Here is a 12,972-nt window from a genome sequence, read left to right as displayed (position 1 = left end):
ACAAGCTAGCTTTCCACACCCTCTCATCACTTCATCTCTCCGTCACTAAGTCATTACAAATCCTTATCCAACCTCCCTATCCATCCATGTATCCTCTTCCACTCCTCCATCACCTAAAATCCAATCGTAGGACATCCTGTAGGAACTTCTGAACATCCTGTAGAAATTCTGAAACATCCTGTAGAACCCCTGCAGACTTCCTGTAGAAGCTCATAAACACGGTTTCTTGGTAGCCAAACTTTTTGAAACTCTCTGGAAGGATGTTAGGGACTCCTTAGACCCTCTCTGAACCTTCTCGACCTCTTCCAAGCATTTCTCCTCCGTGATCCGCCTCTGCACAGTAAAAATCCAGTTAAAAGCACATGCATGATAATTCTAAATAACTTATTCAAAAATACAAAAAGATGTTTTCTTCAGGTAGAAGTAGTCTAGACACATGCATCTTACCTTCATAGAAGTGATGGCATCTCTTTCAGTAGTTTTCATTCCCATCTTTGCATCATTAGGACTAGCTGGTAGAATTAGGGTTTGCTAGGGTTTACATTTCTTTTTTGCTTTCAGTTTCTTTCCGCAAGTAGATTAGCTTCCTTTGAGTTAGCTTTCATCCATCAGTTAAAAAGCTTCTTCTAAGAGCTCATAGAAGTTGGCTTAAGCCCCTAGCGGACTTGTGCCAGTTGACCAAGTGACAGCTGCGGCAAGAGCTAGTACTTGTGCATACAACACCGTCGCTTCCAAGTTTGTTACGAACTACCGGGTTGATAAAATTAAAGAAGGAAGTTCCAGGAGTTGTAGCATTATTGCTACAATACTGGAGCCCACCACCTGTATGGTTGTTTTTAACTTCTTTCATTTGAAATACTCAAATTGTTCCACCTCAACCAAATTCTTCACCTAAACCAAGTTCTCCATCCCAACAAAACCAACCTCATGTTGACCCTTTACCTTATTCACCCATCATGTCTTCTTCCCTTTCTTATTCTTTGACTGGTGAAAGTCTTAATGCTAGTAACCGGGAGGTTAAGAAGAAGAAGAAGAAGAAGCATGATAATAAAGGACCCAACCAACCAACCATTATTGTGAGTGTTGATAATGTTGAGGAACCTTCCAATGTGCGTCACAAGCCCAAATAACCTTGAAATATTTGTAAGAGTGACCACCTTCTTAAGGATTGTCTTGGTATACCTAGAGTCTTAGAAGTGTGGTCAGAAGATTCTCGTCAACTTGCATTAATCCATCAACCAGTGATTATAAAGCTCCAAGAAAAAAGAGTAAAGTTAGGTTTCCTTGTAGATTATGCGAAGGGAGTCATCAAACTGACCTTTTCCCTTATATGGATGAAGTATGGATGAAGCCTCAAAATTTATGGAAAACCTTACTGTTACTTAACAACAACTTCTAATTGGTCACTGTAGGCTCTCTCCTAACCTACCTTCAATTGAAAAAGTGATTGATTTGATTCCATTTCAAGTCAATCCCACTCTTCCCTTGTTGACTAAAACTCATATCACTTAGATTGATGAACCTTTGGTTGATGAAATAGTCAACTCAATTCTATATTTGGTTGATCCCACTCTCCTGTTGGAGAGTGAAATTAATACCACTCATGTTCTTCTTGTTTCTTAAGAGTCCACCACATAAGGGGGCATTGCACCTGTTTCCATGAAACCCCCTCCAAATACTAATAAAGTGTTATCTCCCTTCTTACATCCCTTTCTAAATCATTGTAAAGGATGTTAATAAGAACATGCGTCACACTATTGTAGATGAAGGTGCTTATGTTAGAAATTTTTATCCTAAACTACTTGGTAATCTTTGGTAATGTGTTATATTAAAATTCAATGGACAACAAAGCCTTTCTCCCATATACCATCTCATAGGCTGTAAATCCAGTGGTGGTCTTCCATGTTGTATTATAGGCCCAGGTGGCCTCAACTAGTCTCTCTACCCAATCCTTCCTGCTCCTACTCACTACCTTGCTTAATATGTTCTCCAATGCCCTACTGGTCACCTCCACTTTCCCTTTATCTTGTGGGTGATAAGGATTGGAGGTCCTATGCTTCATTTTGTGATGGCTGAGCAGTTCTTCAATCATGCTGGAGGTAAACTAGCTTCCTTGGTCTGCGACTAGTCTCTAGGGTACCCAAATTTGTAGAATACATTCTCACTTAGGAACTCAGCCACCTTCTCTTATGTTGTTGCCTTAATTGCTTTGGTTTCAGCCCACTTAGTCAAATAATTAGTGTACACAATAATGTGTTGTTTTTGCTTTGAAGGAGGGTTAATAGCCCCAATGAAGTCCATGCCCCACTTGTCAAATGGCTCAAAAGTCACTTGAGGTTGTGGGGGCATTTCAACTCTTGGAGTAGGCTTTCCCATCCTCTAGCACTGATCACACTGACTAATATGCTTTTTAACATCGTGATGAAGAGTAGGCCAATAATAGCCTGCTTGCAATACTTTGAATGTTGTCCTCTTTGCTGCAAAGTGCCCTCCACAAGGCCCATCATGACAGGTCAAAAGCATGTTAAAGACTTCCTCTTCCCTTACACACCTTCTTAAGATTTTATCTGGGCCAAGTTTGAACAGATTTCCCCCTACCCAGGTGAAGGGGGAGCTCTTTCTGACTATCTTGCTCTTTTCTTTGGAGGGAAAGTTTGGTGGGAACTGTGATGATACCAGATAGTTTTCTATATTAGCAAACCATGGGGAGAGAACTGAAATAGCAGACAAATGCTCATCTAGTAAATGGTCATCCACCATTCCTTCTTCACCTGCAGGCAGATTCATCCTAGATAGAAAGTTAGCAACAAAAATTTCCTTACCAGGCTTATCAACAATAGTTAGATCAAACTACTAAATAAAATCAACCATCTTATGATTCTAGCATTCAGATCTAGTTTATTCATTAAATATTTGATTGCAGTATGATCAATATGCACAAACGTTTGATAGCCTGTAATGTAATGCCTAAATTTTTTCAATGAATGCACAACACCCAAGAGTTCCTTTTCGGTCACAATATAGTTTAGCTCAGCCTTTGATAGGTTCTTACTGATAAAATAGATGGCATAGGGAAATTTCTCCTCTTCCTGACCTAACGCTGCTCGTATGTCTTTGTGTGAGGCATCAACATGAAAATGAAAAGGGAGGACCTAGTTTGGGCCTCTAAGGATTAGTGCAGTGGTTAACTTACCCTTTAGAATGTCTAAGGCCTCCTGACAGATCTTTGACCATATAAACTCAGAATCTTTGGCCAACAACCCAAACAAAGGAGAGGCCAACTTGCTAAAGTCCTTTATGAGCCTTCGGTAGTATCTAGCTAACCCTAAGAAAATTATGACATCTCTTTGCTTTGGTGGAGGTGGGACCCTTTGGATGATTAATATTTTGTTTGGGTCCAACTGCAGTCCTTGCTGAGATATTGAATGACCTAGTATAGTCCCTTCAGTCATTAAGAATTCACATTTTTCTGGACAAAGAGACAGATTCATTTCAATGCATTTTGTTAATACTTTGCCTAAGTTAGTCAGGGCTTCTTGAAAATCACAGCCATAAGGTGTAAAGTCATCCATATATATTTCCACAGCATCATGTACTAATTCAGCAAAAATACTCAAGACTGCTCTCTGGAAAGTGGCAGGAGCATTGCATAGGCCAAAAGGAAGGACCTTATAGGCAAAAGTACCCCAAGGATAGGTGAATGTGGTCTTATCCTGGTCTTCTGGGCAGATTTGGATTTGGTTGTACCCACTGAATCCATCTAGGAAAGAAAAGAACTTCTTCCCTTCCAGGCCATCTAGCACTTGGTCAATGAAGGGTAGGGGAAAATGATCCTTCTTTGTGGCTTTGTTTAATTCCCTATAATCAACAGAAATCCTCCACTTACCATTTTTCATGGGAACTAACACTAAAGGAGAGACCCACTCACTGTTTGATATAGGGTAAATGAATCCTGCATCTAGAAGTTTTTACAGTTCTTCTTTGACTATGTCTTTAAGAGATGCATTCATCCTCATTTGTGGTTGACTGACTGGCTTGCAACCTTCTTTGATGTATATGTGGTGAGTACACACTGAGGGGTGTACTCCCTTCATTTCCTTATAACTCCAAGTGAAAGATTATAGGTTCTCTCTCAACATGTTGCACAACTTTTCCTCTTTTAAAGAAAAAAGAGATGGATTAATGTTCAAATTTTTCTCTGGGCCACATTCTATGGTTTTGACACGGAGTGGATTGGAATTGGCCAAGCATAAGTCAATTGGATGATTGTTATGGGTTTCCCTTACTTCTTCTTCAAATGGTAGTGAACTAAGAGTTGGGCTTTGGAGCAAGTGTTCAATTACGTCATCCTCATCTTGTTGTCCTCCTCCTATGGTGGTTTCAAAAGAATAAAGTTGGGCATAAACCTCATCCTCTTCCTCTTCCTACAACCATAAAGGTAAATCATGCTCTAGGTTAGGTTGAGCAGGAGGGTATAAGACTAATTGTTTAGACATATTCCCATTCTTGATGGTCATATTCCCAGCTCTGAGAGGGTAACCAGTAAGATTAGCCATAGGTTGGAGAACTAGGAAATCAGTAGGGTACTCCCAGGAGTCAATGGAGACCAACACATCCTCCACAATTCCCTCAGGGGTGATTGTGGAAAGGTTTGTAAGTTGCAAAAATGTTGTGTTCTTTCTCAATGACCCTTGGAGGTTGAGTTTGAGCATGGTGTCCTTATTCATCACATTAATGGTAGTCCTAAGGTCAATCAGAGTGTGTGGGACAATGGTGCCATTGATGTGCACATCTACTACAGGGCTTCCAAGGTCCAAATATTTTGGACATATTACTTGCTCCAGCATTAAGTCAGACAACTGCCCAATGACATTAATGGTATGGGCATCCCTTTTTCTTCTTCTTGTATGCTTGAAGCACGTCTACTTAATCAACTTATTGTAAATGGGAACTTCTTTGATTTCCTAGAGAAGGGGGTTCTTTACACATATGTTTTTCAATTCTCAAAGAAGTTTAGTTTCTTCTGGGTAGGCTGGAGTGGTTGGGTTAATCTCTCAGGAAAGGGTGGATTTACTTTAAGATTGCTTTCCTCTCTTTCTTCCTCAACCTGCCTATCTAGAGAGAGAGGTTGGTTATTAGGGAGAATTCTCCTAGATCTTAGGTTGATCTCTTGGATTTCTACAGCATAAGTTGGGTATGATGTCTCTCCACCATATGCTTGTTGAGCATGCCTATTGTTTGGTTTTGGATTTGGCTGGGTAGGCATCTGGGGTTGCTTAGGTGGAGTAGAGTGCAGGAGTTGTGGTTGGGTAGGTGGTGGAGGAAATAGGGTTGGAACATTGTTGAATTGGGGCCTCCACCCCTCGTGTGGGGTATTCCACTGATGTTGTGGCTGGCTAGCTAGATGGGAATGATACTGATATGTATAGGACCAAGGAGGGGGTGTAGACCAGGAAGGATGAGCAGGGGGTCCCCAATAAGGTATAGTTGTGGCTTGGTTGGGGTTGTAATATGCATGGGATGACCTTTGCATTCCCTGCTGGTATGGTCTAGGCCCAGGAGGTCTCCTTTGGTTGATGTAGAAAAGCTTCTCAGTGACCCCTTCAGCTCCTTGATATACATCTTTGAGTCTAGGTAAAGAAGGGCACTTGTCTGTGGAGTGGTTTTCTTCACAGACTAAGCAAAACTTAATACATTTTAATGGACATTCGTTCCTAGGATGTCTCCTAGTGCATCTAGGACAAAAGATGGCCAAGACTCTCTCTACTTCCTCTTGCTTCCTTTTGATGTTCATGGTGTCCAATTACAAGGCAAGGGTTTGCAGCATATCACTTTTGAAGTCTTCTAACATATTTACAGTTTCACCCTTGATGGATAAGTTAGAGGATGATGTACTGGCCATAGGTTGACTACCCCTACCCTTTTTCATGGGTGCCCTAGAATGGTTTCTAAAGATAGTCTTAATATCCTCATAGGGTAATTGGTAGACGTCTCCTCCTGCTTCATATGTAAGGTATCCAGAAGATCCTCCCTTACTCCTCTAAGCAGGACCAGTTTTAGTGACTCAAGGTCAAGTGTGCACCTAGCCCTTTTGTAACTAAGCTGGAATCTTTCTTCATAGTCTTCTAAGGATTCATCCTGGCCTATGGTCATTTTTGAAAATCTCTTCTTTAGTATCCTTTGACCTACACTAGTCCCTATATTTGTTGTTAAAGGTTTGTTTCATCTAAGCCCAAGTTGTGATGCTATCTCCAGGTAAACCCATGAACCAGTGCAATGTTGCATCCTTGAGGGTAGATGGGAATAGTTTTAACTTTTGCTCATCATCAGTATAGTCATAGGTTCAACATATAACAAAAAACTCAAATAGGAAGGTGTCAGGGTCCTCTATTGTTAGGCCATGGAAATGAGGTAGAGCAGAGGGGCTAATATTCTTCATCTTAATGTCCCCATTGGTCTCCCTGATGGGGAAGGCACTCTCAATTCTCTCTCCAGTCATTGGTTTAGTAGGAATGGGTTCTTCCTCTTATTCTTCCTCTATAGGTTCCTCAAATAGGTAAGGTTGCTCACCTAAAGGGTCTTCCAATTCACCATCACTGAAGAAGTAAGAAGGTTGATTGTGGGATGCAGTGGGGGTATTTGACAAGAATTTCCCTGAATTGTCCCTATTCCTATGAGGCATGAAAGGAAATGTTTTTGGATTGGTTTTTGTAAGATTTTTTCAAAGCTAGAAGGTACTTGTAGAATGGAAAGGAAAGTAGATAATGACAACTGAAAGGAAGAAATAAACTAGGTTACTTTTGCAGAAATAAACTAATGGAAGAAACATAACGACGAGAAGTAGAAGAAAAGAAAGTTGGAGACTAGAAAATAGAAGAAAGTAGTAATTAGTTCTACTTAGACACCTCCTTGGAAACGGCGCCAAAAATTGATGAGCCTAGGTATTGCAACAATAATGCTACAACTCCCAGGGCTACCAACTTTACTTATCAACCCGCAGATCGTACAAACTTGGAGGTGACAGTGCTATATGCACAAGTAAAAGTGAAGATACTACCTGTTGTCACTGCTCATCTGGGAAGAGACCCTACGGGTTCCAAGCCAGACTTCTATAAGGTCAGAAGAAGCTTAATTATTTGATGGAAGGAGAGAAAACCTATTCTAAGAGAGAGATACTCTATTACAGTAATGAAGAAAACAACATGAAATGTTAAACTTACACCATAACCTAACTAACCAATTAAATAGCTATGCTAAGCAGAATTGCTGAATTAAAACTAAACTAATGCTAATTATCTAAGTTGTAGAAGTAAAGAGCATCAAAAACTAAGGTGTAACAAAGAAACTTAGGCTAAATACGTTTTCAAGCGGAAAAAGTAATCGAAGGTCGAAATTAGTGAAAGAAGTTCATCAGGGAGCAACAGTGCATAAGAACCATTGGATCAATCGAGTGAAAGACAAATCAATGACAGAGATTGGATCACAAGAGGTTACGTAGATATATGGGCGAACAGGGTTAATGAATAGGATGAATGGCTGAGATCTTATCGTACAGGTGAAGTCAAGAGATGGACAACGGAGATCATATTGCAGAGAAAAGAAACGTGTGAATATGAAGGAGCGAGTTTCTAAGGCAGTAAGTAGCTTCTTGCGTGCCCTTCAGGATGTAAGCAATTTTTTGAAATTTCATGTGATTAGCCTTACTACGCAACACGTAGCATGAGAAAACCAATTTTCTCATGTGCTCTCAGGCGAATAATGTTCGTGCACTAATCTGCGCGATATTGCGTGATAACCGTTGGATCAGGCGGGGCTAATCAATGGTGGAGATCAGCCAAGCTAGTTGGAAATCGGGTGAAGCGACAGTCATTGGATCAGGCAAAGCAGATCGATGGTGGGGACTTAAAGTTCATAAAATGAGTGGTGGACTCCACGTGAGGTAGCAATTGGATAAAATAGTGAATCAGACAGTGATTGTGAAGGTTTGTTGGTGATCAGACGATGATGAAGTAATGCATCAGGAACGTGTTGGAGGTGGCTTCAAATGAAAATGGCAGGGAGAACCAATGCGGGTGAAAAAACAACTACTTTAAACATCAAACTCCATAGCCCATGCGAGAACCAGAGACCTATGTTTTTGGGGATGTTGTAGGGTTTCTACCTCAAGTCATGGTCCCAAAGGGAGGAGATGAGGCTGAGACACCTACGCACAACCTGATAGTAACCTTTTCCTCTAACTAACCTGTGAATTAAAAAAAACACAAATGGAAGAAAAATTAAATCCAATGCAGCTACCAAAGCAAATGAGCAGAAATAGGAAGCTATTCCAACAAATGAACAGAACCAGAAAGCTACTTCCGAGCTGATTGTGGAATATTCGAATGGAGGGGTAGTAAATGAGGTGGATTTACCTCCTATAATTACTCTCCCTCGTCCCATTCAAGTCTTTACCAAGGTCTTTGCCATAGTTCTTTGCTTTTATCATTTATACCTACATTTTTCCTTACTTTTATCCTTTATTCCTACATTACATGCACATTAGACCATAAAGCCAAATATCCAACTCTAACTCATTTCATAAACAAAATATAATCAAAAGTATGCAATAAGTTGCGAGAACAGTTGGTTTGACTAAGCTAGGAGGTGAATTAAGGCCAATTAAGGACCATATAATCACTCAATGATGAGGCTCATTAGGATGCATTCAAAAAAGTACTGGAGACCGTGCTGACCAAGGTATGCAATACTCAGCGAAGTGATTGGGACCTACACATACCTGCAGTATTATGGGCTTATCGGATGACATGCAAAAAGCTAACTGGACAGACACCCTTTAGGCTGGTATATGGGGTTGAAGTGGTGATGCCTATGGAATATATCATGCCTAGTCTACGTATAGCAGTGCTCACAGGTATGACAGATCATGGAGACTTGGAGGAGAGGGTTGTGCAATTGGATGAGCTAGAAGAAGAGATATTTTTGGCTGGATTTCACCAGCAGATCCAAAAGCAGCATGAAAAGGCATGGCATGATTGACATATTAAGTTGCACAACTTTAATGTAAATGACTTGGTGTTGTTGTATGACAATAAGTTTGATAAATTTCCAGGGAAACTCATAATGCATTGGCTGGGGCCGTATGTTATTAAGGAGATCACCGATGGTGGCACAGTCCAGCTAGTTAAGTTAAATGGAGATCCCTTCTCAAGAAAATTGAATGGCAGTCATTTGAAGCCATACACAGGTGGCCCAGCCATCTGACTAGCTGATATAAGCATAGTCTTAGCACTCCAGCTAGCTGAAAGGAGGTGCAGGACTATAAACTACATTGCCCGGGAGCTGCGCAACTTCAGGACTACATGAAGCAGCGAAGTGTCACAAGGTCCGCGACAACACGAAGACAATTGCGCAGGCACACAGGTCTACTGGAAAGTGACCATTACAATCACTATTCACAATTTTATGGTTGATTTGAGGCCAAATGGAGCGGGTGACGAGCATTTAAGGCAAACTTTATGGGCTAGATTCTTAAAAATCTACCGCCAATCTAGCATTAATGGACTGAATGTGGGGGGAACGGTCGAATTCAAATTCAAAAGGCCCTATAAATTACAAGTGGTTGTCCAACGAAAAACACTTGGCATTTTGAGAACTAAGTTGTTGCGCTATCAAGTGTGTATGGACCTTTCGAACTTTGAGGCTTTGAGAGCAAGTTCAGTGTTTGAAACATTACCGAAGGAGACACAAGACCTCCTAATTAGAATGATGTCAACACCTGAGGAAGATGCACAGGAAATTACGGAGGTGGAAGCCACAGAGAGCATCGTACTGATAGTTGAGGTCCCAAAATCACCTAGAACACTGCGACCTAATAAGGATAAGCAGGCTATGATCTCAGTGCGCATCTCACCAAGAAATCCACTGCAGACCAAGCTCACCTTGCAGGAAAAGGGAAAGACCATTAAACTGGAGGCTGACGAGGAGGAATCTGAAGAAATCCTGGTGGAGAAGGAGGATGTAGAGATGGAAGTTGAAACCCAGGGTGTGGACCCTACTACCAGGCTACCTGAATATGTTCCTCCGCATAAGGGCAAGGCCAAGGTGCCGAAGAAAATAGATGAGATCAAGAGCTCTCTGCAAACACTAGTGCTCCCAGACGATATTGTGTTTGAGGGACCACACTTAGGGCAAGTTCCTATGTTGAATTTTGAAGATTGGGACCTCACAAACCACAATAATTTCCCACATTTAGCGACTACGAAGCTAATGCACCATAGGATAGACGTGACGGCTGGAATGATTGAATTGGAGCTACGCACATGGCTCAGAGGTGTAGAGAAATTTGGGTTGCTAAACCTGCTCTGGGTGCTGCATTACCACTACACCCCAGTGACTGGCTTCGTCATCAGGTAGCTGCTCTTCTTGGTGCATGACGGGTGCTTGTGGTTGGAGGAGCCCATTCCCATCACAAACCATCTAATTCACGGAATTACATGGCTGCCTTACTCTGGGGAGGTTCCAGCCAATATTTCCAAAGGAAAAGGTGGCGAGTTGGCCCTCGCGAAAGCAATGAAGAAGAGGTTCGAGTTGGAGAAGAAGAAGCGAGGATAACCCATCTCTAGAATTAACAAACATGTCATCAAGGTCGCAACACAAATCCTAGCAGGGAAGGTGATGCAAAAGTGTCGCGCAGATGAGGTTCCCGCGCCTGTAGTTGCACTAGCGGCCCAATGGGCAAGATTCGAATTCAACTAGGCGAACTATCTATGCGACAAGTTTCTTGCGAATAGTTGCAAGGCACAGGAGCAGGGAAAAACATTTCACTAAGTGTGGCTCCTGTTGTCGATTGTACTGGTGGCATGGGAGCTGCCTGGAGATAGCCAGTTCCCTTTGGTCATGCAAGACCTTCCAGAGGTAGCGAAGTACGCTTCGCTATGGGCGACGAGGGACATGCAACGTATCAGAGAAAGTAAGATATTTTGGATACTAATGGAGATGAATATCCAGATGGGGATCAATCGCAAGCCGCGGTTGTCTCCTATAGTCTATGCCAGTTTAGAGAGCTTTGCAGAGTTCAAAGCAAATTTTCACCATGTTTTTATCAGGGCGTTGAAGGACCTTATGAAGACATGGCATAACCTACCATACCTGGCAATAGATGATGTGATCTTTGCATTCCTTGAGTCTTGGCCGCCGAAGTGGCACACTCCCGCTAGCTCCGCAGTGGAAACGGACAAGTCCACCACGCAGTGCAAGAAGGAAGAGACAAAGCTTCGAATGGCGCAGCTGGTGAAAAAGAACAGAAAAGAGGAAGCAACAACTAAGGCCCACGCAACACACAGCACTGCGAAGCTAGAGGAATAGTAGAAAATAGGAGAATAAGAGCGTGAAGGACAATAGTCACATTCGCCTGAACCCAAGACAAACACAGAACAAAGTCGTGCAGAAATGCAGATGACGTCCACCCAGCTCAAGAATTTATGGCCATGAGAGCAGACAGTGCCCCAAAAGAAAACAAAGGCATCAAAGACTTCTTTCGACCCAATCACCCTCATTAAGGGGGATTTACATGATATCGGTAAAATGGTGAGGGATGTCACCACGCAGGACCTCTAACAATTTGAAGAACAATAACAAATGGTATTGGTGGCTCTCAAGATAGAGTTGCAAGAGTTGCAGGTTCACACTCCACAAGCTAGCACAGTGTCCACCAGCCTCACAATCGACACTTCGACTACCAAGGAGATGTTGCGCACAAGGGTGACCAACACGATAGTGCTACTAGATGGGGAACTTACTACAGAGAAGGAAGCTGACAGACCCATGGTGAGAAATTTGAAACATGTAGGGTTGAACATTGTCGTGCTCCCTTAGGAGACGCTCTACCTCTTACAAGATGGAGTCTCCATAGAACTTCGGGCCAGGGAGAGTCGTGCTCTACAGGTAATGAGCGAGCAACGCATCAACATTGAGCAGCTGGGCCTACAACGCAATGAGGCAGTGAAGTAGAACAAGCGGCTTATGCAAGTTGTGGAGGAAGCTTGCCAGATGGTCCCAGAGTTGGACATTCAGGAAGAAGAACTGGTGGAGGGGTGCGTTTGTAGGTTAGCCACAGGGGTGCCCGACGCTCGAGCAGAGATCGGCAGGGTTCAGCTGGAGCTGAACTTGCAGATCACAGAATTGTAGTTGAAACCTCAGCCTTCAACTCCACTAGAGATTAGGGAATAATGCACCATTTTTTTTATGACAGCAATGGTGATGGTTGACAGTGCAGTGGCTGACTACATGCAGCTCTTCGAATATTCATTCGAGGTCCTAATCGCCCTGCAGAAGGAGCCGAATGTAGAGTGCCTGGAGATAGAGGCACGCAAGCTACAACAGAAATATGACGAGGTAAAACGGATCACGCAGACAATTGCCCATACGCAGAGGCTTGCACAAATGCAGGAGGCGAAGGCGCTCAAGGAACAGGTGGATGTTGCTCAGCACAATGAAGCAGTCTTAAAAGCACACCTATAGCCATGGATTGATGAGGCTTACACAATCATAGCCTCCATTGAAGGGAAGCTCATGAAACTGCAGGCAGCTCAATAGAATATTTAGATCAACAGTTTAGCAGCAGCCACCGAACAAAACGCATGGAAGAAGTCCAGCAGGCGATCGCTCAATGCGCTGTCGATGTTGCGGTGATCCAGATAGAGTCGGGAGGTCTTCGTGCTAAGATCTTCACACCTGCAAAGTGATTCGAGGGTGAGTCACGATGTTTTTGTTAGGGGCCTGTTGGGCATGAGATCCCCCAAGGGAAATTTTGGGGATTAAAGCCCAGATTTTGGTCCAATTTTGTAATCCTAATTAAAGACTCCACATTTTATGGTAACGAACCGCATAATTGTTAAAGAGTCAAAGGGTTGTCCACCCTTATTTTGATAATGTAATGTTGGTTGTAAAAGATCTACCCATGGTCCGCGGACC

Source organism: Pinus tabuliformis, chromosome X (assembly GCF_031772625.1).
Source record: "Pinus tabuliformis cultivar Carrire ecotype Pingquan chromosome X, CPIR1, whole genome shotgun sequence".
NCBI classification, from domain to species: domain Eukaryota; kingdom Viridiplantae; phylum Streptophyta; class Pinopsida; order Pinales; family Pinaceae; genus Pinus; species Pinus tabuliformis.
Note: the sequence above shows the minus strand (reverse complement) of the source record.